At 55.9% G+C, this 21,489-nt stretch overlaps 1 pseudogene across 1 annotated transcript in view; it reads left to right on the forward strand.

Annotated features, from left to right (window-relative positions):
* The window catches only part of LOC307097258 (ras-related protein Rab-33B-like), a 50,841-nt pseudogene extending 36,176 nt beyond the window's left edge, over positions 1–14,665 (forward strand). Inside the window, exon 3 of the transcript in view lies at positions 14,542–14,665. The product of the transcript in view is annotated as a ras-related protein Rab-33B-like (transcript). The remainder of the gene's footprint in view (positions 1–14,541) is intronic.
* Positions 14,666–21,489: the final 6,824 nt, after the last annotated feature.

Genomic DNA, 21,489 nt, shown 5'->3' on the forward strand with positions numbered 1-21,489 from the left:
ATGTGGCAGGAACATGGATGTAGGTCCAAGAAAAGGGGCGGGTTGGCAGGAGGGTGAGCAGGTAGAGCTCAGCACAGGGGACACTGTGTGCCGGTCCCGGCCTGGGATGGGAGAGGGCCTGGGTGCGGGAGAAGGTGACCTCACCTCCCTTACAGGGAGCATCTGTGACCCCCACTTCCGGGCTCCATCCCATAATTACCAGGCATGGGCGCAGGCGAGCTGTGTCTTTGTGGAATGCCAGCAGGGCCTTAAGTGTTTTCTTTTACACCTTTGAGTCATTAGCCATAAAGTTCCTCCCCGCAGCAATTAGTTTTATGGTAATGTGAGAGGTGCTAATTTGTGCACTGTGTAACCCTGCCACCCCATTTGATTTTGTGCAAGTAGTGCAGACGGAAGGCAGGGCGGAGCACTGGTCCTTTGTCTACGGAGGACTCTTGCCTCGGGCTCCTCTCTCCATCCTGGGGGCGCGGGGGGCACTGGGCCTCTCCACCCACCCAGAGCTTACAGCTCTGCTCCTGAGAATCATCTGGGGGCGAACAGGCGCTGGGCCCAGGCTGCGGGCCTGGCCTGCTCTGCCCTCTCCTGCAGTGGCAGGGCCACCTCTTGGCTCTGGGGGCCTCCAGGAGCAGCAGCAATGGTGAGTGGTGTGGGAAGGAGTCCTGGGGAGGGGACCCTCCTCTGAGAGGCTGCAGGGTGCTGGAGGAGCCATGAACAGCTGGTGGACCCCCCCACACCCCCGTGCTCCCTACTCCCCACTCCCCCGCTCCCATTACCCAGTCTTAGCTTCATCCCAGTAACAAAATTCCAGACACCTGCACCCTGGAGGTCAGATTGATCCCCACCCCTTCCTTTCCCCCCCAATCTCACTTCTTCATTTCTCAACCCCCTTACCTGGCTCGGGGTGGGGTGTTGGGGACCAAGGAGCCCGTTGTCAAGCTGCATGTGACTGTCCAGAGACTTTGGTCTCAGCAGGAGCCTGCAGATGAAGGACTGTGGGGAGATTTGGGGCGCTCTCTTGCTATGGAGAAGGCGAAAGGGGACCAGGAAGCCTGTCCAGGTGCCAAGAGCCAGGTGGGTCCCTTGCAAAGAGCAGTACAGTCAGTACAGGGACACAGAAGGCGTGAGGTGGCAGCGAGGTCTGGGCCTGGGCCTGGGCCTGGGCCTGGGGCTGGGATGGCTGCCTTTAGGTGCTGCTTCTGCGGGGGAGGGCTTGCCACCCTGGATTTGCGCATTTGCACAGGGCCAGCGTTTTTCCTCCAGACCTTCCATTTGGTTCTGGCTACTATCCGGATTGCTTTCCCTCCAGGGCTAATTGCCTGCTCTCAGCTGCTGTGAAGTGGTGTTTCCACCCCTCCCTCCAGGCCCACAGCTGTGTGGTTTTAGGGGAGGGGAGTGGGCAGGCTCCGGCTTGCTTCGGAGGGCGGCCTTGTCGGGGCAGGACCCTGGGAGCTGGATGCCAATAAAAAACCTTCAATTGGAGCTCTTTGCTGAGGCCCATCTGGCCTGGGGAGTGGGGTTTCTGGTGGCCAGGGCCTCGGGAGACAGCCCTAGGACAGTCTGTGGGGGTCACGTGGGGGTGAGCGTTGGCTGAACCTTCGCGCATGAGGGAAAGGGGTGGATCACAACTCAGTGATGGTGGAAACGGCCTTGAGTTTAAGTGGGAGCTCCAATGGCTCTGCTCCTCTGTGCCCTTTCCGGTCACCTCTCCAAGGAGAGGCCGAGGCTTCACTCCTGCTGAGAAGTGGGTGTCTGGGCACCAGGGAAAGGTCATGGAGGCGGACCGAGGCCAGCATCCTGGCTAGGCTGGGGCTGCAGTGGGTGGTCAGGGAGGAAGAGGAGGAGGAGGAGGAGGAAGAGGAGGAGGAGGAGGAGGAGGAGGAGGAGGAGGAGGAGGAGGAGGAGGGAGAGGAAATGCCCAAATGTGGCGCAGCTCGGGATACTTCAGCAGTGATGCTGCGCCATCACTGTGGCTGACATCATCTCTGTGGGTCCACACTATCTTCATGCACTACCCAGCGTACATAATTTCTCATTTTTCTATCTTACAGCGTTCACTTACTGTACCTTCAGCAAGTGATAAACCCTCATGACCTTGTCCTTCAAGGTCCAGATTTAACTCAGGGATCATCTCTTGAGTTTCAGCTGTCATTACTAAATGTCTGTTGGATGTGTATTAGTTCATATTTTTTAAGTAAAGGAGTTTTTTCCTGCTAGGCCACCCCACAGGACACTGGCAAGCATGCAGACTCATTATTTTGGTCAAGTGTCCACTCTAGTCCAGCCAACTGGAGGAAGAGGGTCAGGGTCAAGGAACATGGGGCGGAAGGTCAACCCCCTGGTAGGGCTTGTGGGTGGGTACCTTTCAGTCAACAGGGCTAAGGCTGGAGGCAAATAAATGTCCAGCAGTCATTGTTACAGCGGATCAAACTTTCTTGAAGTGGTTTTTACGGGAATCTACTCACTCAAGAAAGCTCTTTAATCCTAGAAATAGAAAGCCCTGTTGGGAAGGTGTGGTGATGATAGAGCCAGATCACTCTACTCAGAAATGAGGCTTATTCAGGGGTATCCTCAGCTGGAAATCCAAATTCGTCCAGCTTTAAGTAGCGTCCTGTGCTTGCAAAATCTGCATTTTACTTCTGTATTTTTAAAAGAGGGATATATAGGTCACGTAAAAGATGAAGAGCACAGATTGGTAGAATGAGAAACACAGTTTGGCCTCTTTTCCTGGGTGACCACACCCTGACATGGTTGTCTCTTCCCCTGTCTCAGGGTCTCTGGCTCAAACCAGTCAGCCTTCCCACGGTCTGGTGCAGGCAGGTGCTGCTATATACCTGCAGTGGTCAACTTAATCATCTGCTTGAACCTACACAAGTTCCACTTCTAAGGAGTCCCAAGGAAGTGAACTGGAAACAGTTTTCAGTGTTTCTGCAGCCAGCCTGGAAGGCAGGAGAAGGTGGCCGTCGCAGCTCGGCAGACAAAGGGAATTCACCCTTCCTCCACCGTTCTGTTCTATGTGTATTCCCACCGGATTGGATGATGCCCACCCACACTGCTGAGGCCGATCTCCTTTACTCAGTCCACTGGTTCAAATGCCAACCTCTTCTGGAAACACCTTTATAGGCACGCCCAGAGATAATGTCTTATCAGTGATCTGTGTGTCCCTTAGCCCAATCAAGGTGACATAGAATTAACCCTCATATCACTATGTAAGCTTCCACTCAATCCCCCTGTCAGCAGCCATATGTCTCACGCATGATGTCCTCTGTACCTGACGTTCCTGGATTGAGAGAGTTAATGCTTTAATTTTTCAGATAATGAAACTCCAGAGTCTTATGGAGAAATACCTGTCCTGGGGCCTGGAGGGAGACCTCCATACCTCGAACCTGTGTTATTACAAACTTCACCCAACCTCCGTGGTACTGGTACCTCCAGTTCCTGAGCCATTCTGGGGTTCTGGAGTCCATCCTCAAGCGGTTCTTTTACTGAGTGTCCGTGGAAAAAAAATAAATGTCTCATCTTTGTTTTCCTGAAATGACTTGCGTTCATTGTTGCTGTAAAGAATAGCTTAGCTGGGTACAAAATTCTAGGTTGACAGTACTTTCCCTTCTTCAGCACTTTGGAGATACCTCTTCCAAGTCTTTTGGCATCTATTGCTCTTGATGTGGGCTGTTGGCAGCTTAACTGTTTCTCCTTTGTAGGAAATCTTTCTCTCTAGGAGCTTTTGAGATTTTTGTTTGTTGTGTTTATTTGTCCTGCTTGGCATTCGATGTACTATCTATCTGAGTACTCAAGTCCTCAACTCTTGAAAAATTCTGAGCTATTACCACGAAACTTACCTTAGAGTCACCGTGTCTCACAGCAGTCTCCTCTACTTCCTACCATTGGATTTTCTAGTAGGCATGTGTTGAATCTTCTCTGTCTGACCGTCACAGCTTTTAACTTTCCTTTTAGTTTCCTTCTCTTAACATCTCTGAATTATTTTCTTAGTCAGTTCTTCACTGCTAACTTTCAATTCACTAATTACTTACGCTTCTGTGTAGCATTTGTTTCACCCATTCAGGTTTTAAAATATTTTCCTGGCTATATTTTTTGTTTCTAGTATTTTTTTGTTTCTAGTTCTTCCCTATCTTCTTCTGTTCTGGCCTTCCTAGCTTTCTGTCTAATCTCTGAGGATTTTAATCATATGTAATGTTATAATGTCTCTTTCAATTGCTTTATGACTTCATTTCTCCCATTTGATGAGCTCTTAGTCTGGGCTTCATGGCATTCATTTTTCTGATGGGTTTTGAAAGTTCATCACGAGTAGGTGTTTTCTGTTTTATTTTACTCCCTGCCATCTTGCTCATCCCCTTGTGTGGGCACGTTTGTAGCTGCCTCCAGTGGGTTCACAATTCACAGTGAGGTCTGACATCATCAGACTGGGATTTCCTCCCTGGGGGTGGCAGGGCCATGGCTGACGTGGCTGTGCTTCTGGCTGCACAGCTATTTCTGTCCCCTGCAGGTAACAGCTTCCTTTTGGTCCTCATTTACAGGCAGAGAAGCCTGACACCAGCCCCATCCCAGCCCCTGGTCCATGTAGCAAGCCTAGCGCAGCCTCCGTCTAGGAGCACAGTGTTCAGTGCCCAGTGCCCTGGCAAGGGAAGGGGTGTCCCCTGGTTGCTTCTGCCTCTCTCAAGTCCTGAGTCTGTGGCTTTAATTTCTGGTTCTTGCTGAGAGTTTCTGTTTTCTTTCAGGATCCCCAAAATGTTTAGCTTGCTTTTGAGCTCAGCCATGCTTTTTTATTTTTATTTAATTATTATTTTTTAAAATAGATTCCACTGAATTTTCACAGAGAGGAAGGGAGAGGGAGAGAGATTTAGAAACATTGATGAGAGAGAAACATCTATCAGCTGCCTCCTGCACAACCCCCACTGGGGATGTGCCCGCAACCAAGGTACATGCCCTTGACCGGAATCGAACCTGGGACCCTTGAGCCTGGAAGCCGACGCTCTATCCACTGAGCCAAACTGGTTAGGGCAGCCATGCTCTTTTAAACATAAAAAGTCCACCGTGGACAAGAATTAGAGTGGGGGTGACTCCAGCATGAGCCTGATGGACAGTTCCACAATGTCACCCTCACTTTCTGCTTGAGGCCCTGCTTTTCTCTGCTGGCTGCTGGTCTCCTCTCACCATCCTGACACCACTGCCCCCGTGCAGGCCTCCATCACCTCCCGTCTGCATTAGCGTTGCTCTCCTCTGTCTGCCTCCAGGCTGGATCCTGCCCGTCCATCCTTCCTGTTGTGAGGAGGTCACATCACAGTCTTGTTCAAAATGTGGAAAGGCTTGCAGTTGTCCTCAGGACAAACCCCTGACCCTCCGCAGGGCTCCGAGTCTTCCTGTCCTGGCACCTCCAGCCCCACGCCCTCATGCCCAGTGCTTCTCCGGTGTGGGATCTCCCCGCTGTGGCTTCTTTCCTCTTGTCCCCGTGTGAGGTTAGGTGGTCTGGCTCAGCCCTCTGCCTGGGTGTCCCTGTGGCGTCTCCCACCCCCAGCAACACTGCTGGAGGTGCCCAGATGTGTCTCACTCGCTGGAGAGTTTGGAGGGGCAGGGTTTATCCTCCTGTCTCCAGGGCTTGGCAATAGCATTTATTCAGTTAATGGGAGGAGGGCTTGGCCAGCCAGCCCCATCTTGCCAGACGGGTCTGTCAGCCCCATCCAAAGTGAAGCTGTCCCCGGCAGGGGCGGGGTGGGAACAGCCATAAATCAGAGTCTGCACTCAACCTCAGCACCTGTGACCCTGCCAAGGGGGAAAACAGATCGAAAAAGCCACCCAGGTGAGAGGCAGAGGCTGAGTTCTGAGCGGTTGTCAGAAGAAGAAAATGAAAGTCAATACCCACCTACAGGAAGTCGAACCTTGTGCAGCCTCCGGCAATTTCTCAATCAATCAACCCCCTTCACTGTTAGTGTTTCTCTCAACAAAGAGCTTTCACGCCTCGGGCCCCCTACCCACAGACCTGCTAGTCTGGGCACGTCGCCTTCCCTGTAGTTGAGAAAGTCTATGTCTCTTTGGAAAGAGGAAAACCCACTGCTCACTCAGCAGACTCCAGGGGCTCTGGAATACAAAATATAATAATAATTTTCACTCAAAATAAGGATATTATACTGCAGGGTAGCGTCAATTGTGCCCATAAGAACTTATAAGCGGGGAAAACGATGAATGGGAGGCATTTGATCGAACCTCGTCAGTGAGTCCCTGGACAACCACATGACAATGGCCACCTGGCAACCACGGTGGGGACTCTCCTGCCAGCCTCACAGACCAGTGCAGGGCCGGCCAGGGCAGGGCACATTGGGGTCTCCATTGCTTTTGAGAATTCGTGATTACATTGGGAGAGCAACTCCTTTTCAAAGTTACTGTTATGCCTGGGGAAAAGGACCTGCATTTGGCGGAGAGACGACACCTGGCTTTCCTGGGCTCCGAAAGGTGGGCTGAGCTTCCTGTCTTCTGAAGGAGAAAGCTTTTTCTTGACTTCATGGGCACATAACCCTTTTTCTTTGGGTTTTCAGAATTCTCCTATGGATTTTCCGTGTGGGGAAACTAGTTTTAGTTCCGTGCACTTTCTATTCTCTTTCTCGTGGTAGGAAGACCTTCTCTAAAACGCTCCGTCACACTTGGAACTGGCTGGCTTTTCCTTCGGCCTCTGATTTGACCCCCAAATGAGTGAATCAGGTGGTGAAGGAGGCTGGGTCTTCAGGGACCACGGCCACCACCTGTCTCTCGTCCCTCTAACCACCAGCTCGGGGAAAGAGCAGGAGGAATTAGCTTTGGCTTGCTAACCCGGGTTGCTCCGTGGGTTGGAGTGTCGTCCCAATGCGCTAGGATTGTGGGTTCGTTCCCTGGTTAGGACACATACAGGAGTCAACTAATGAATGCCTAGATGAATGGAGCAACAAATTGATGTTTCTCCCTCCCTCCCTCCCTCCCTCCCTCCTTCCCTCCCTCCCTCCCTCCCTCCCTCCCTCCCTCCCTCCCTCCCTCCCTCCCTTCCTTCTTTTCTTTCTTTTCTCTCTCAAATAAATAAATAAATAAATAAAAATTTAAAGAGCAGGGACCCCTCGCAGATGCTGGAGTTCCTCGTCCCTCACACTCTCCAAGGGCATGTCACAGGTTTTCATGTCCTTCCCGCAAGCAGGCTGAGCTGAGCTATTCTGCACGGTCGGTGCCCAGTCAGTCCCTGCAGGGTGAGTGCCCGGTCAGTCTTCTCCGAGCACAGCCACCTGGGAGTCCCAGCTGCAGTTCTGTCCTCCTGACTCCACCCAGGACCCTTAGACTTGCTTCTTGGCGGCATCAGGACCAGAGCACCCCTCCCCACGAGCACCATTTCCGGGGACATGCCTTGCAGGCCTGCGCTTTTTAAAAGGCCCTGCTCTCCAAGCTGCTCAGTTTCAGAAGCCTCCGGCAGCTTGGGGACATCAAGGCCACCCAGGCTCCTGCAGTTGCAGCCACCCACCCACAGGAAGCCCTGCAGTCCTGGAACCTGGGAGAGGGGGGCCCATGGGTTGGCTTCTCCCTACAAGGCCCAGCGGGTATTTGCAGACAAACCATTTGCCACAGCAAAGGGTCCGCGTCAAGAGGGAGGTGGGTGGTGACGCTGACTCCTGAGGGCCACGTGCAGGAGGCTTCTCACAGGGGAGGCGCCTTTCAGCAACTTGATGGTGCGATTTAGTAGCTGCAATTTTCTAAATTGGTGCTTCAACTCAGAAGCAAAAGAAAATGACAGGTTCCTGCAACGTGCCAGGTGGGGGATGGGCTGCCCTTTTCAGACTCAATTTCTTTTCAGCTGCTACCAGTTAGGTGCCTCAGACTCTGATTCCCAGGCAGCGGCCTGTCCTTATCTGTCGTTAGGAGCCAAGGTCGGCAGAGGGGTTGTGTATAGGCCCCCAGAGCTGCCCCAGAGGGTCCCATGGCAGTGGCATCCCACTGCAGCCTTTGGGTCTTTGGTCATGTCGTGGGACTGGGCCAGGGTCAGAGGAAATCATGGGGCTGGGGCCTGTGGGAAAAGCCTGAGTGTGTCTGCTCCCCGGACAACAAGCTTCCGGGGTCAGTTTGAACATCAACGTGTTTGCTTCTAGTGGATTTAATGATCTTTGTTTGAGGGGAAAAGGAATTAATTGTTTCTCAGCAAATATAGTTTGCTTGGGTGTAAGTGAGCAAAAGTGAGCCGCTGTCACACGACCACACACTGGGCACCCACCCTGCAGGGAGCTGACCTGGCACAATGGCACAGGAAACAGCTTTCTCTGGGCAAGTATGGTGGAGATTTCTTGCGGACCCAGTGTCCACCCTTGATTTCTGGATGCATGGTCACCCCGATCAAGACTACACCTCCTGGCCTCCCTTAAGCCAGGCTCAGCCAAATGGACTGTGAGTAGAAGGGGTGAATGGACTGTGAGTAGAAGGGGTGAGTTCAAGTTCCGAAATGGGCCAGGAAAGGTGGAGACCGTGCCCCCCTCCCCTTTGCCTCTTCCAGCTGCCTGGAAACTAGACCCGAAGGAAGGAGCTGTAGCAGCCATCTTGGGCTGTGAGGAGGGAACTGCATTGGGAGGATGGCAGAGCAACAAGATGGAAAGAGTCTGGGCCCCAAGTGCACTGGCACAAACATCAGGGTGTGGGTCTGAAGGAGAAATCTCTGTCTTGCTTATGCTACAGGGTTTGGGGGTCTCTTTGTTATAGCAGCACGACCTGTACCTTTAGGCATCACTCAGCCTTGTCTGAGCCTTCCTCTTGCCCCATGGCCCCCGGCCTCCCCCGAAGGCAAATGGTACTTTAAAAATCTTTGTTTATGACTTTACGAGGGGCCCGGTGCACGGCATTCATGCACTCAGTGGGGGAGGGTGTCCCTCAGCTCGGACTGCTCCCTTTCAGTCTGGGAGCCCTCGGGGGATGTCCAACTGCCAGCTTAGGACAGTTGGCTTTGGACATCCTTAGTGCTGCCACAGAGGTGGGAGAGGCTCCCACCACCGCTGCTGCACTTGCCAGCCATCAGCCCGGCTTCTGGCTGAGCGGCACTCCCCCTGTGGTGAGTGCACTGACCACCAGGGGGCAGCTCCTGATTTGAGCGTCTGCTCCCTGGTGGTCAGTGCACATCATAGCGAATGGTTGTTCTGCCGTTTGGTCAATTTGCATATTACCCTTTTACTATATAGGATTGTCAAAGTTTAATTTATTAGACTCATTTGATAAGAGATAACATTTAAGTTTTCCAGTATTCTCCTCTAACCCCCCCCCCCCCACCCCCGCTATTTCCCCTTGTTCTCTTTCCTCTGCTTTCTTAGTTTCTTGGCTTCTCCTTCTGAGAGCTGGGGTCTGATGAGTCCCCAGCTCCGTGGGAGCCAAGGCCTCCCCAAAGGGAATGAGCGTGTGAGAAAGGTCTGGGGCACGTGGAAAGCTGCTGGCCGTCCAGGCAGCCGGGGGAGGGCGGGGGGCTCAGACTGCGGAGGCCTCAGGCCTGGGTGTGCTCCGTTTGTTTGTTGAGAAAACCAGTGTTGGCCTGGAATCCAGAGAATGAACCAGAATTCCAAGGTCACTGCCTTCCTTTTACTTTGTGTGCTTTTTTGGTAAACATATAGGCCTTGTTTTCTTTCACATTTTAGCACTGCAGCTCCAGGCGGAGTTTAATCAAATCCACGTTTAAATTCAATGAGTTTTCCTGATCGTAAACTCTATTCCACCTCTGTTCCCGTCTTATGGATATTTCTGCTGATCCAAGTGGTTTCCTGGTAAGTGGCACTTGGTACCTTGTTCCGGGAAGAAGGAGGGTGGCAGGAAGATGGCAGAGATGCCCCCACCTCACCCCCTGCTTCCCCGGCCCCGGGCTGTCGCATCCCAGCCCTGGATGCACATTCTCTCCTCACTTCCTCTGCAGTCGGTGGGTAAGCGTTCCTCAGCCTCGCGCTCCTCGGACCCGGCGCTCTCCTTGTCTTGAAGGAGCAGCTGAGCAGACACGGAGAGGTCTCTGGCTGCCGGTGTGAATGGCAGGCTATGCAGTCAGGAGGCCCCCTTCCCAGAGCTGGAGGTGGGCACTGGCCTCTCCCAGCGTCTCTCTGCGGGGCCCTTCACCTGGGCCAGCTGCTGGCCGGAAGGGCGGGCGAGGGAGGCAGGGGGGCAGCTCCACAGACACGTCCGTGGCTGCGGCGAAGTCTCAGGCGGAGAGAGCCCTGCCCCGCAGGTGGACGCTGGGCTGTGGCTGGTGGGCGTGGGCTCTGTCTCGAGTCAGGCCTGGGCCTGCTGAGGTGGCCGTGGACTCCATCCAAGCATGCTTTGGGCCATGAGACTTGGGAGATTACCGGAGGGTATGGAAAGGCCATGTACCCCCCCTGCCCCCCCTCAGTGAGTCTCAGGCCCTCAGGGCTCACCCCTCAGGGATGAAGAATCACTGTCCACCCCTCCCTACAGGTCCCAGCGGCCCCAGGGGTATCACAATGACCTGGAAATGTCAGCAGGTCCCAGAACTTCCGAGAAATGCTTGAAGGACAGGGTGCAGGAATCTGCCGCCCCCTCCGCTGCCCAGCACCTGAGGTCCCGACGGGAGCACCTGCATCACACCGGGGGGTGCACCCGGGGAGGCAGAGGCCTTGAGCCTCTTGGGACAGCCCTTCAGCAGCGGGAGCACCTCGGCCACCGCAGACAGCGCCATGGGGGTGTGCACCCCACACCTGGGAGACGGGGAGCCTGCTGGCTGAGCTGGGCTTCAGAGGACAAGGGTGCTCATTCCCCGGGGCTGAGGGAGCGCGGGGCTTTGCAGCGGGGTGGGGGCCGTGTTAGCTCCTCTGCCGGTTGGTGGCAGATCCTCTGAGTCCCTGAGTGGCCAGGGGGGCACCGACCGGGCTGGGACCTCCTCTCCCTGCCCAGCGGTGGGCGTGCTGGCATTTCAGCTGGAAACCGAAGGGCAGGTTAAACCGGTGACGGGCTGGGGACGTCGAGCATGACCCCTCCTCACCCTAAGAGACAGGAGGGAGGCAGGGTCTCCGCCCCGTCATGGGCCGCCTTCCTCCAGCCGCTCCGCGTGTTAAGCATTGTTGGCCCTGGAGGCACTGTACCCGCCTGTCTCTGTGGGGCCTGAACGGGTGCCTGGGCGCGGGATGCAGGTGGCGGGGAGGACCCAGCAGGTGGGGCCGGGAGCCCGGGGATGGGTGAGTGGCGGTGAGTCACGTCCCGGTTTATGGCCGGTGCGGTGCTGACGTGAGTCACACGCAGTCAGACCCCAGGAATAGCAGCTCCGAGGCGGCTGTGCGCCTCGTGCTCCCTGCGGGGTCTGAGTCAGTGTCCTGACCGAGCGGAGGGGCAGAGCCAGCTGTCCTCAGGCATGGGATGCCTGTCCCCGCTCCCGGGACAGGTGCTACTCCCACCCCCGCGGCCAATGGCCTCTCCGTTCCCCCTGTCCCAAGGCCAGCGGTCCACCCCCCACTCCGGGGGCGGCCAGGGAAGCTGGGGGCGGTCCCCGGAGGCAGCTTTAGGGGAGCGTCATCGGGGAGCCTGGGATCTCACGGCTGACCCCTCCCGGGGAGTGGACACTGCGGGCCTCCAGGACCCAGTCCTGCGGCCCCTTTGAAGTCCGCCGGCGGGACGTGCCCTGAAAACCCTAATGAGTCACCGGGGAAGCCTCTGGGCCAGAGGATCGCAGGTGAATTCACTGGACAGAAAGACCAATGTCCCTCTTATTCTCTCAAGCTCCTGGTGCAGAGATTTCCTGGAAACACGAGTCTCCTCTCAGGCAGGTGGCCGTAATCACCCCCACATGGGTGGTGCTTGGTCTGCCCTGGGTGCCCCCCTCATCCAGGCCTGCCCATCTCCTGCGTGGAAGAACCTGCCGCGGGGCTGACACGTGCCCCATCCAGGTGGGGTTTGTGACGCACTGAGTGAAGCTCGGCGACCCGGCTGTACCTGGAGGGGCTGCCAGGGGGGATGTCCTGAGGCTGCGTTACTCAGAGCAACGGCCACAGACGCCCCGAACCCCCAAAACAACCACAGGTTTACTCCACCAACCTTCGCCTTAAAAATGACACCAGTGCCTCTTTCATTTAACACAGTCGCTGCGTTCCTGTGCGGCCTCGTCGGTGCCTCTGCGGGGGTCACAGCGGCTGTGGGTGACCATGGTCCGGGGGCGAGTGTGAGCACCCCCCCCCCGCCCCCCGTTCTTCGCTTCTCTCCTGCACTCGGTCCAGTTTTTCTAGAGGCTTCATTGTATTGGCCGCACGCGACGCTGACCGGCTGTACCTGCTTCATGGGCCCAGCTGCCCCTCTGACCCCGGGGGCAGTTCCCATGGTCCACCGCAGCAGGGGGCAGCCTGAACCTGCCCTGCTGATGGCTCTCGCCCTCTTTGGGGAGGTTTCCTCGGACTGAATTCCTTGATTGCCAGGGGTCTGACCCTCTGAAGGGTCAGATCATGGCCAGAGAAGTGTGGACCTGGTCTCGGCGCCGGCGGGAGGAGTGCGTGCCCGCCCCCGGGCCAGGGCGCACTCACTGGTTTCATCGTGTGGAGTCAGTCCAGTGTGTGGCAGGGAACCCCCTTCGCTGCTGAATTTCCTCGCCAGGAAGTGGAGCAGTTTTCCAAAAGTTGGTTTGCAGTTTGGGTAACTTCAGAGACAGAGTTCCCCGAGGCCAGGTCTCCGCTCATCCTGCACGGATTCCAGGGGCTCTGCTGTTGCCATAGCTTCATGGCAAATCCCACTGGCTCATCAGTTCATCCCAGGCCTCCGCACCCCGGGGGGCTGAGGGTGAGGGCAGCTGCCCCCGGCCCATCCTTGTCCCCCTCTGCACGGAGGTTCCTCTCTGTAGAACACCCTGACCCACGGCCACTTCCTCAGGAATCAGGAGGGGGAAGCCCATCCATCCATGCAGAACAGCAAAGCAGAGCACAAGGAGCCAAACGATTCACCAAAAGCGGAGACCACAGAGCAGGGGAGACAGCCCCTTTCTCCCGCCACTTCTTCCCCGAACAAGGACGCGGCCTGTGTGAGCTCCTCTCCCGCCCGCCCTCCTCTACCCACCCCGTGAGGGCTGAAGGCTGGAGGCCGATGGGAGGGAGAAGTCAGGAGGCCGATCCTCATCATTTGTGGATTCTGCCTATGCACATTCATCTACTTGCTAGAATTTATTTGTAACTCCAAAACCCACCGCAGTCATTCTCGGACACGTGCAGGGGGATACATTTGAGTCACTGATGCTCACGTTCCCAGGCGGACCCAGGTGACACTGCCTTTTGGTTTCAGCTCTCCCTGTAAACAGTGGCCTTTTCAGTCTAGTGAGTGCCTTGTTTTTAGCTTTTTTTTGCTTTTTGTCGGTGATTTTTTTTTCTTCTGAGGATATTTTTTTTTTATTGATTTTATAAGGTGGGGGGAGAGAGAGTGAGAGAGAAACATCAATGTGAGAGAGAAACATTGATTGATTGGTTGCCTTCTGTACGTACCCTGACCAGGGATCAAACCTGCAACCTTAGTATATGACCTGACTGGGAATCAAACCCGCAATCTTTTCGTGTATAGGACGATGCTCAAACCAACTGAGCCACCCGGTCAGGGCTGGTTTTGCTTTCTCAAATGACCCAAGAGAAGCGAGGAAGAGTTAGTTGTCTCCTGTGCTAAGTGCACAGGCTGCGATGTGCCTCAGAGAGAGAACCCGTGTGTCAGATTTGCCTCATTCAGGCACCAGGTATAGCGTTGTCAGGCGTGTCTAATGTTAATGCATCAACAGTACACATGACATATGGTGTCTTTATATAAAAGCACACATCATACAAGGTCAAGTACTGATTGGTGAAAAGATTGTGTGGCCTGCGGCCGTTGAGAAGCTAACCCTGTACTTGCCCCGGGAAGCAAAGGTTCAGTACCTGCTAATTCAGTGTTGGCTGCGGCTTCATACAATCAACATAGTTCAGCTCATGTTGGAAAGGGGAGAAGCCAAAACCCAAACTGTTGTCCAGCTCCTAAGCACCCTGGATTGCGCATGTGGGGTGAATGTTCAGAGCCACAGCACCTCCCCAGGGAGGCTGTGCCGTGGAGACGGTTTGCATTTGGGGCGTTTCTATTGGGGGGACGCTGTGGGTTAGTCCCTAGAGCCACTTAGCACCAGCTAGACGCCAAGTTCTTGTGTTCCTGCCTCTCTTGCAGCGCATGGCGGTCCCGAGGCCACGTTCTGACGTCTGCGGGGGCCGTGGCGCTTCGGAGAGAAGCTTTGCTTCCTTCCCTAATACAGAGGCTCCGCTGGCCGGGAGCTGGGGTCACGGACAGGCTGTCTGTTTTTCAGTCTGCAAAGTATTTTGTTTACTATGTTCCATTTAATAGCTCACCTCAACACAGAGAAGCAGGCCCTGCTGCTGCAGTCCCGTTTCACAGATGAGGAAACCGAGGCTCCGAGGGCGGTGCCGGGACCCTGCCCAACCTGTCCCAGCACAGGGTGCAGACATCTCCCGATGCCTCACGTGCAACTGCGAGTTCTGAGATGCTGACCCGTCTGCGAAGAGGCCGCCTCTCTGGGACCCACCGCCTACACTCGTGTGCTAGTCCCGCCGCCGATCCGGCTCCGTGCTTCCTGGCTGTGGAGTGTACGCTGCAGGCTGCGGGCGTCCTCGTGTGTTTTGATTCGAGCAGCAACCCCGACACCCGGACTGTGCTGCACCCCCGGTAGGGGGACAGTAAGTGTTAGAATAAAGGACTTTCTTCGGGGATCACTGCGTTAAGTGGCGGGTCCACGGAGGTGCTCGGGTCGGTGCTGTCACTCAACGCCCCTCAGTGCTCCTGTCGTAATCCAGAGTGGGACCGGAGGCCCGATCTGTGGTTTTGGTTCTTATTTTTATGAACTAGAGACTCACAAAATGTACGTGTCACCTCCAAGAGGGAGGCCCTGCCAGAACCGGGCCTGTGGTCCCTGGAGGTGCTGGTTCAGTTTGGTTATTCGTGAGAGAGCCTTCCTCTCCGGGTCCTGGCCCTGCTCAGCTCTCTTCTCAAAAATGGGTCCGTTACGAACGTGCTGAGATCCCAGAAAACCTCAGCGTATTGTTCTTGGATTCCCCAAGAAGTAGCCCAGAGGCTGGCTGTGAACGACACGGCTTCATTAGGACTCACATGCCCACAGTGGCGGCCGACGGGTGAAGTTTACCGCCGCTCCGGCCACCGGTGAGGCTGAACCGCTACATCCCTGCCAGCCTGGGACGCACAGCACCGGGATGGCCGGCGGTGCTATTGTCTGGCCGCCACCCAGACTTTCCCGCAGGAGGTTCTATGGAGCAGGGACACAGGGAGAAACAGGCCTGCAGGGCGGGGAGGGGGGAGCGAAAGCTGTGTGAGATCAAAACACTGTTTTCTTGACGGAGGAGCTGGCCAGGCTCCCAAGGCCTCCCAGTCGGCTGACCAACGGCCTTCGTGCATTTCCCACAGGGCGGGAGGGGGCCCCGCGGCCTGGGAGGGGCCCACGTTCCTGTTGACCGTACGGGCTCTTTCAGGAGAATCTCCCTCTTGGGGCCCCGGCTTGGCATCAGGGTTGGTGCGGTTCCGGGAGGGGCGCTGCTCCGTCCCCCACCTCTCCCCTGATCCTTCCCACAGGGACCGTCACCCATTGGCAGGGGCGTCTCCGGGAAGCAGAGGGAGGAATGGGTGCAGGCTCTTTGCAGGGGCAGGTTGAGTTGCTCACCCCGGATCAGCTGTGGTGAAGGAAAGAGGGTTTGGTGTTCGTGCAAAGGGTGTGAGGGGACTGTGGGGCCACAGCGAAGGGCTTGGACAGCGGGAGACGTGCCGACAGCTGATGTCCAGGCACAGGAGGCGAGGGCAGAAGGTAGGACACATTTTCCTGACGGCCCTGCCCTCCCGAGTTCTAGGTGCCGAGCAGCCCTCACTGTGCCGGTCCCTCCCCTCAGCCACTCTTCCTATAGTGTCTGGGGATGAGGGTGGCAGGGGACTAGATGGATGGCGGGTCCCCTCACCAGGGCAGCAGGCAGCTGCCCTCCTCCCTGCGAGGAGAAGCCCTTGCTGTCCCGTTCTCCTCCCTCACCTGCTGCAGGAAGGCACCTGCCTTGGTGGTGGGTCATGCGGGAACCTGGGGCGATCGCCAGCACAGGGAGGGGCTCAGGGCTTTGCTGCAAATGGAAGCAGTTCACTGAGATGCCGAAGGTCACACATCCACGCCCCCCCCCCCCCCAAACAAGCACTTTATAAGCTACGTTCACTCTGTAACCAGTCGGTGAGTGGGGGAGGCTGGCGTTCCTGCCCCTCTCGGTAAATATTCAATTATGGAGCCACACGGTCCGGTCACGCCCCGGGCCAGGGCAGGGAGATAATTGGAGCTGAAAGGGTGCAGAGGTTTCAAGTTCTCAGATGGTCAGGAAATGAGATGCTTCAACTTCGTCATCTCTGTGCATGGCCGCCTTCCACGGGCCGTTTAGGTCTTCCCGTGACGGAAGCGAACCCTCTGGGACAGGGTCTGTGGGCCTCGCGGGGTGACGCATGCATTTTATGAGGCCCTATTAAAAAGAAGCACAAACAAGGTCTCAGGAATTGCGGCCTGTAATGTTCATAATTAATGAGTTAATTTTCAGCTCGTAAAAATCAAATGCCACATGGTTGTGTTATTTAAACTACAATGACAGGATTTATTAAAAATATGACTTTACAAAGGGTGCATGTGGCTAATGGGGTCCAGTGTAATGGCATCAGGAGACGCCCAGCCCCACAGCGAGCTCCAAGGCTTTGGGGCAACCCCAGGCCCCCCCTGGAACCTGCCCCCTCTCCCCCCCGCCCCCGACAGGCCTTGGTCTGACCTCCCGTCTCCCATCACTGACCAAGTAGCCCAGGGTCCTTAGCTCAGAAGTCAAGGCCTCGTCAGTGCCGCCCCAGCGAGTGGGCCAGCTGGGCTCCATCATGATGGCCCACTTGTGTCCCAGGAGCAGCCTGAGTGGGCTGGCCGGTGGCCTCAGAAGATATGTCCACATCCCGCTGCCCACAACCGTCACCTCATGTGGCCAGAGATGCGATTAAGCTAAGGATCTTGAGAGGAAGAGTTCATCCTGGCTTAGCAGGTGGCCCGAAAGGCCGCCCCATGTGCCCTATGAGAGGGAGACAGACCGACACAGGGAGGAGGAGCCACGGGAAGCCGGGCGGAGAGGGAGGGGCCCAGCCAGGGACGCCTGGAGTGTCTGGAGGCTGGGAGAGGCAGGAGGGCTCCTCCCCTGGAGTTCTGAGGGAGCCAGGACCCGCCGACAGCTTGACCTCAGACTTCTGGCCTCCAGAACTAGGAAAGGATAAATTCCTGTGGTTGTTTTTTTAATCCTCACCCAAGGGTATTTTTTCCATTGATTTTTAGAGAGAGTGAAAAGGAGGGAGGAGAGAGAGAAAGAGAGAGAGAGAAAGAAAGAGAAATATCTATGTACGAGAGAGATCTTGACTGGTTGCCTCCTGCATGCACCCCAACCATGGCCAGGGATCGAACCTGCAACCAAGGTACATGCCCTTGACCTGGAATCAAACCCATGACCCTTTGGTCCGTGGGATGACGCTCTAACCATTGAGCAACCGGCCAGGGCCCTGGTGTTTGGAGTCGCCAAGTTTGTGGTCATTTGTTCGGAAGTCCTAGGAAACAAATCAGTTATTCTCGTGTTTGTGCGTTTGTTGTCATTTTCATACTTGGGGTTTAACCGATCTCCTCCCCACCTGGCCAAGTGTTCTCTAAGGCTGAGCTGAGTGTCTTCACCGCCCCCGCCCCCCCAAACCTCCCAGGGCCTTTCTCTTCCTGGAAGCCCGGCACAGGGGCCCTCAGACTTGCTGCCCAGGAGCACCTAGAGCTCTACCTACAGACCCTGTCGCTGACTCCACCCCCTGGAGTTCTGACTGACTCTTCTCGGGTGCAGCCTGGCACTGGGGTTCTGAAAGCACCCCTGCAGCTCCTACCTGGGAGGTGCAAGCTGAGGCTGGCCCTGTTCTGGTGGGAGCAGCGTGTCTGAGGTGGGTGGCCCTTCAGCTGGGGGCGGAGGAGCTGCTCGGCGTGGCCAGCATTTGTTTAGCGGAGTGTCTGTAACTTGGCAGCAGCGAGTGCGTGCCAGGTGGGAGACCCAGCACCCTGTGATGAGCAAAGCCTTCAGCAGACGCCAACACCTGCATTTTAATTTTTCTGGAGTTTCTGAAATACAGGTGAACCAGCTTGACAACTCAGAGGCATCAAAGACTGGCTCCTGCCTTCCCGATTGTTGAACCATAAAAGCGGTACCACCCACCCCCCCAAGAAGCTCAGGGCCTGTATTTACTCAGCGACTCTCACTGCGTGATTGTTCGAGGAGGAGGCTGGATCTTGGCGGGGGCCTGGGGATGTGGAATGGAGCCAGGAACGAAGCCACGGCTTAGCAACCAGCCGTCCTTCATGTTGATCTGTGAGTGGAGTGGTCAGCCCAAGAGCTCAGCTCACCCAGGAACCTGCCTGTCTCACCACCGAGGCTGTGAACTGGGCAGCCAGTCAGACCATGAGCCCCAGAATAGTCCTGTGTGCCACGATGCTACCCCTCGTGGCTGGAACAGCCGACCTCCCCTGGTGGAGGAGCCAGCGTCACCCACATCAGACTGAGCTGCCCCTGTCCCCAAATGCATCTTTTTTTTTTTTTTAAATATTTTTATTGATTTCAAAGAGGAAGGGAGAGGAAGAGAGAGATGGAAACATCAATGATAAGAGAGAATCATTGAACGGCTGCCTCCTGCATGCCCCATACTGGGGATCAAGCCCGAAACCTGGGCATGTGCCCTTGACCGGAATCAAACCCGGGACCCTTCAGTCCACAGGCTGATGCTCTATCCACTGAGCCAAACCGGCTAGGGCCCCAAATGCATCTTGTTCAGAAGGGGGCAGAGTCCCCAGGTGGCTCCGGGGCCCTGGCTGCCATCCGCCTGGTCAGTTCACTGCTCGGTGGGAAACGCCCCCCTCCCTGCTCCCTCTGTGCTGTGTCCGCAAAGGTCAATATCTTGAGCGCACTTGCGATTGCGCTCAAATCGTCCTCAGCTGCTGCTCTCCGTGGGAACACCCTCCCGGCTGGCTGCCGTTCAAGGAAAAGCCAGCAGCTATAAGAAGGGAACATTTACCACATCCGGACTTTGTTAATTAAAAATGTTTATTTCCTCGCCTTTGAATGGGTGATAAATTCACAGGGTTCAAAATCCAGGAGGCACGCTCCACGCTGTGTCAGACTGGCTATAAAGTGGCCGTGGTGGAGACCGGCTGGTGTTGGCAGAGGGGTAGACCTGCAGATCACCGGACAGGCCCCGGGCAGCCCAGAAACCCGCCCACTGACGGTGGGCAAAGGTGCAAAGCCGTCCAGTGCAGGCAGGACAGTCTTTTCAACAAACGGTGCTGAGCAACTGGGTATTTTGGGTGAAAAAGGAACCTTGACCTCGATCTCACCCCCTCCTGCCTGCGTGGGAGCCGAACCGCTGTGTCAGAGCAGGAAGCCTGACAAGACAAAGCCTGCGGTGCTCCGGGGAGGACGACGGAGCGCAGCTGCGACACGTGTCGGGCACCATCGTCCTTGCAGGGGCTGGGCCATCAGAGCTCAGGAGAGGCAGGTGAAATGGCCCACAGTGATGACGTGGCCCCGAGAGCCCAGTTCCAGTCCTGCCGGCCCCGTGGGGAGGGGCCAGCTGGAGAAGGCCGGCACCTGCAAGGGGCTTCGAAGGGTGCGCAGCCGCAAGGAGTGTGGCCCACGTGGCAGTGCTGGTCTTGTGTTTGGGTTTGGGAGCTGAGAGGGACTGGGTTTCTCACTGTGAGGAGCCGTGCGGGGCCCGGGCACGGGGCGCTGGTCTCACCTGCATAGATAGACTCGCCGAGTTAACTACAGCAATGAAGCATTTGATCTTTGCTATTCGTTTTTAAAAACTTTTGGGATCAAATGGTACGTCCAGTGTTACAATGGTTTTATGTCCCTTGACGTGACCTTGTGAGCATTTCCTCACGTTATATTTTTCTACAACTCTCGTAAATTGCTGAAGAACATTCCGGCAGGGGGCTCAACCGCTTACTTAGGTGACCGGTCGTACATAGCTGGTCATGACGTCATAGTGGGTTCATTCAAAAGCTATACCCCTGCGTGTCAGCTGCAGGACACGCGGCAGGCCAGAGGCGAGGGCTGCTGCTGAAAAGCAAATCCACACACGGACACGCTCATCACAAATGGCACTGGGGGTCCCTGGCAGGACCTGGTATTAGATTCAGGGAAGGAGCCTGTGGGGTGAGGTCTGAGCCAAGGTCTGGAGAAAATGTAGAAGTTCAGTAAGCCAGGGGGTTGGAGGGTGGGCTGTGTGCAGTCCTGATTCGGTCAAGTGTATTTCTAAACATTCGCTTATTCAAGTATCACTGAGCCCGTTCCGTGGGGCAGGGGCACGTCTGCTCGCTGTTGTGCATGGAATATAGAAGACCACATAGGACATCTTTGTACGTGCGGGGTCTTTGCATGTGCGGGGCCTTTGCACATGCTTAACTGAACCCCTAGAAGTGGAGTGGCTAGTGGCTAAACGCTGCATACATTTGCAACGTCTGGCTACTGTTCTCGACCTTCGTGACTGTTCATCTACTCTCCAGGCCCCAGACTCTTGCAAGGACCCTCTCTAGACCACAGACTAAGAGCATCTTAGGTTGTCCCAGGAATGGCCTACCCCTTCCCTCCTGAGCTGGGCCCCCAGATCCTGAGGCCGGTGTGTATGACTGTATTTATGGGGGTAGGCTCAGCTTTCAGGGGAGCACTGGCCCAGGCCTGCCACCACAGGGAACACGCCCTGCCTGAGACCAGAGCAGGAGGCTGGGGCCGGGCGGGACATGGAGGGAGGAGAGGGTTTTCCATCGTGGGGTGGAGAAGGCTTTGTACTAGACTCCCGAGCCTAGGGGAAGAGGCAGAAGGAAGTGGGGCTCACCTTTGGCTTCTCTCCTCTGCCCCCAACTAGTGGTTTCCCTGACCGATGGCTTTGCCAGGGCTTTCTGGGGAGGACATTGGTGGGAAGGGAGCTCTCACAGGGACTGGAGATGGAGAAGGGTGTTACTACAGATCCCAGATCTGCCCGGCTGAGTGAGAGAGACATAAAGAAGAGGAAAAGGTAGAGGGAGGAAGGAATGTCATCTCACCGGGCAGAGGCCCGGGCACCTTCGTGCAGGTATGCGCTCTGGACTGTCTGCCAGGTTCTCTCAACACCCTTTCCGTAGACTTTGCAAGCAGGTACTGGACAGCGTGGGAAGGTCGTTCTGCAAGGACACGGACCAGAGAGACTGCTGTGCTAGTCAGCAAAGACGTCCTGACAGTCCTGCACACCCATGCTGCTGCTGCTGCATGGAGAGGTGGCTTAATTCCCTCCTCCTTGAACTCCGGCAGCCCCGTGACTGGCTTTGAATAAAGAACACAGCACAAATGATGTTCTGAGACTTCCAAACCCAGGAACTGGAACCAGGCTGCCATTCTGTGAGGGAATCCAAGCAGCCACGTGGAGGAGCCCACA

The sequence above is a fragment of the Cnephaeus nilssonii genome (assembly GCF_951640355.1).
Source record: "Cnephaeus nilssonii genome assembly, chromosome: 3".
Taxonomy (NCBI): Eukaryota; Metazoa; Chordata; class Mammalia; order Chiroptera; family Vespertilionidae; genus Cnephaeus; species Cnephaeus nilssonii.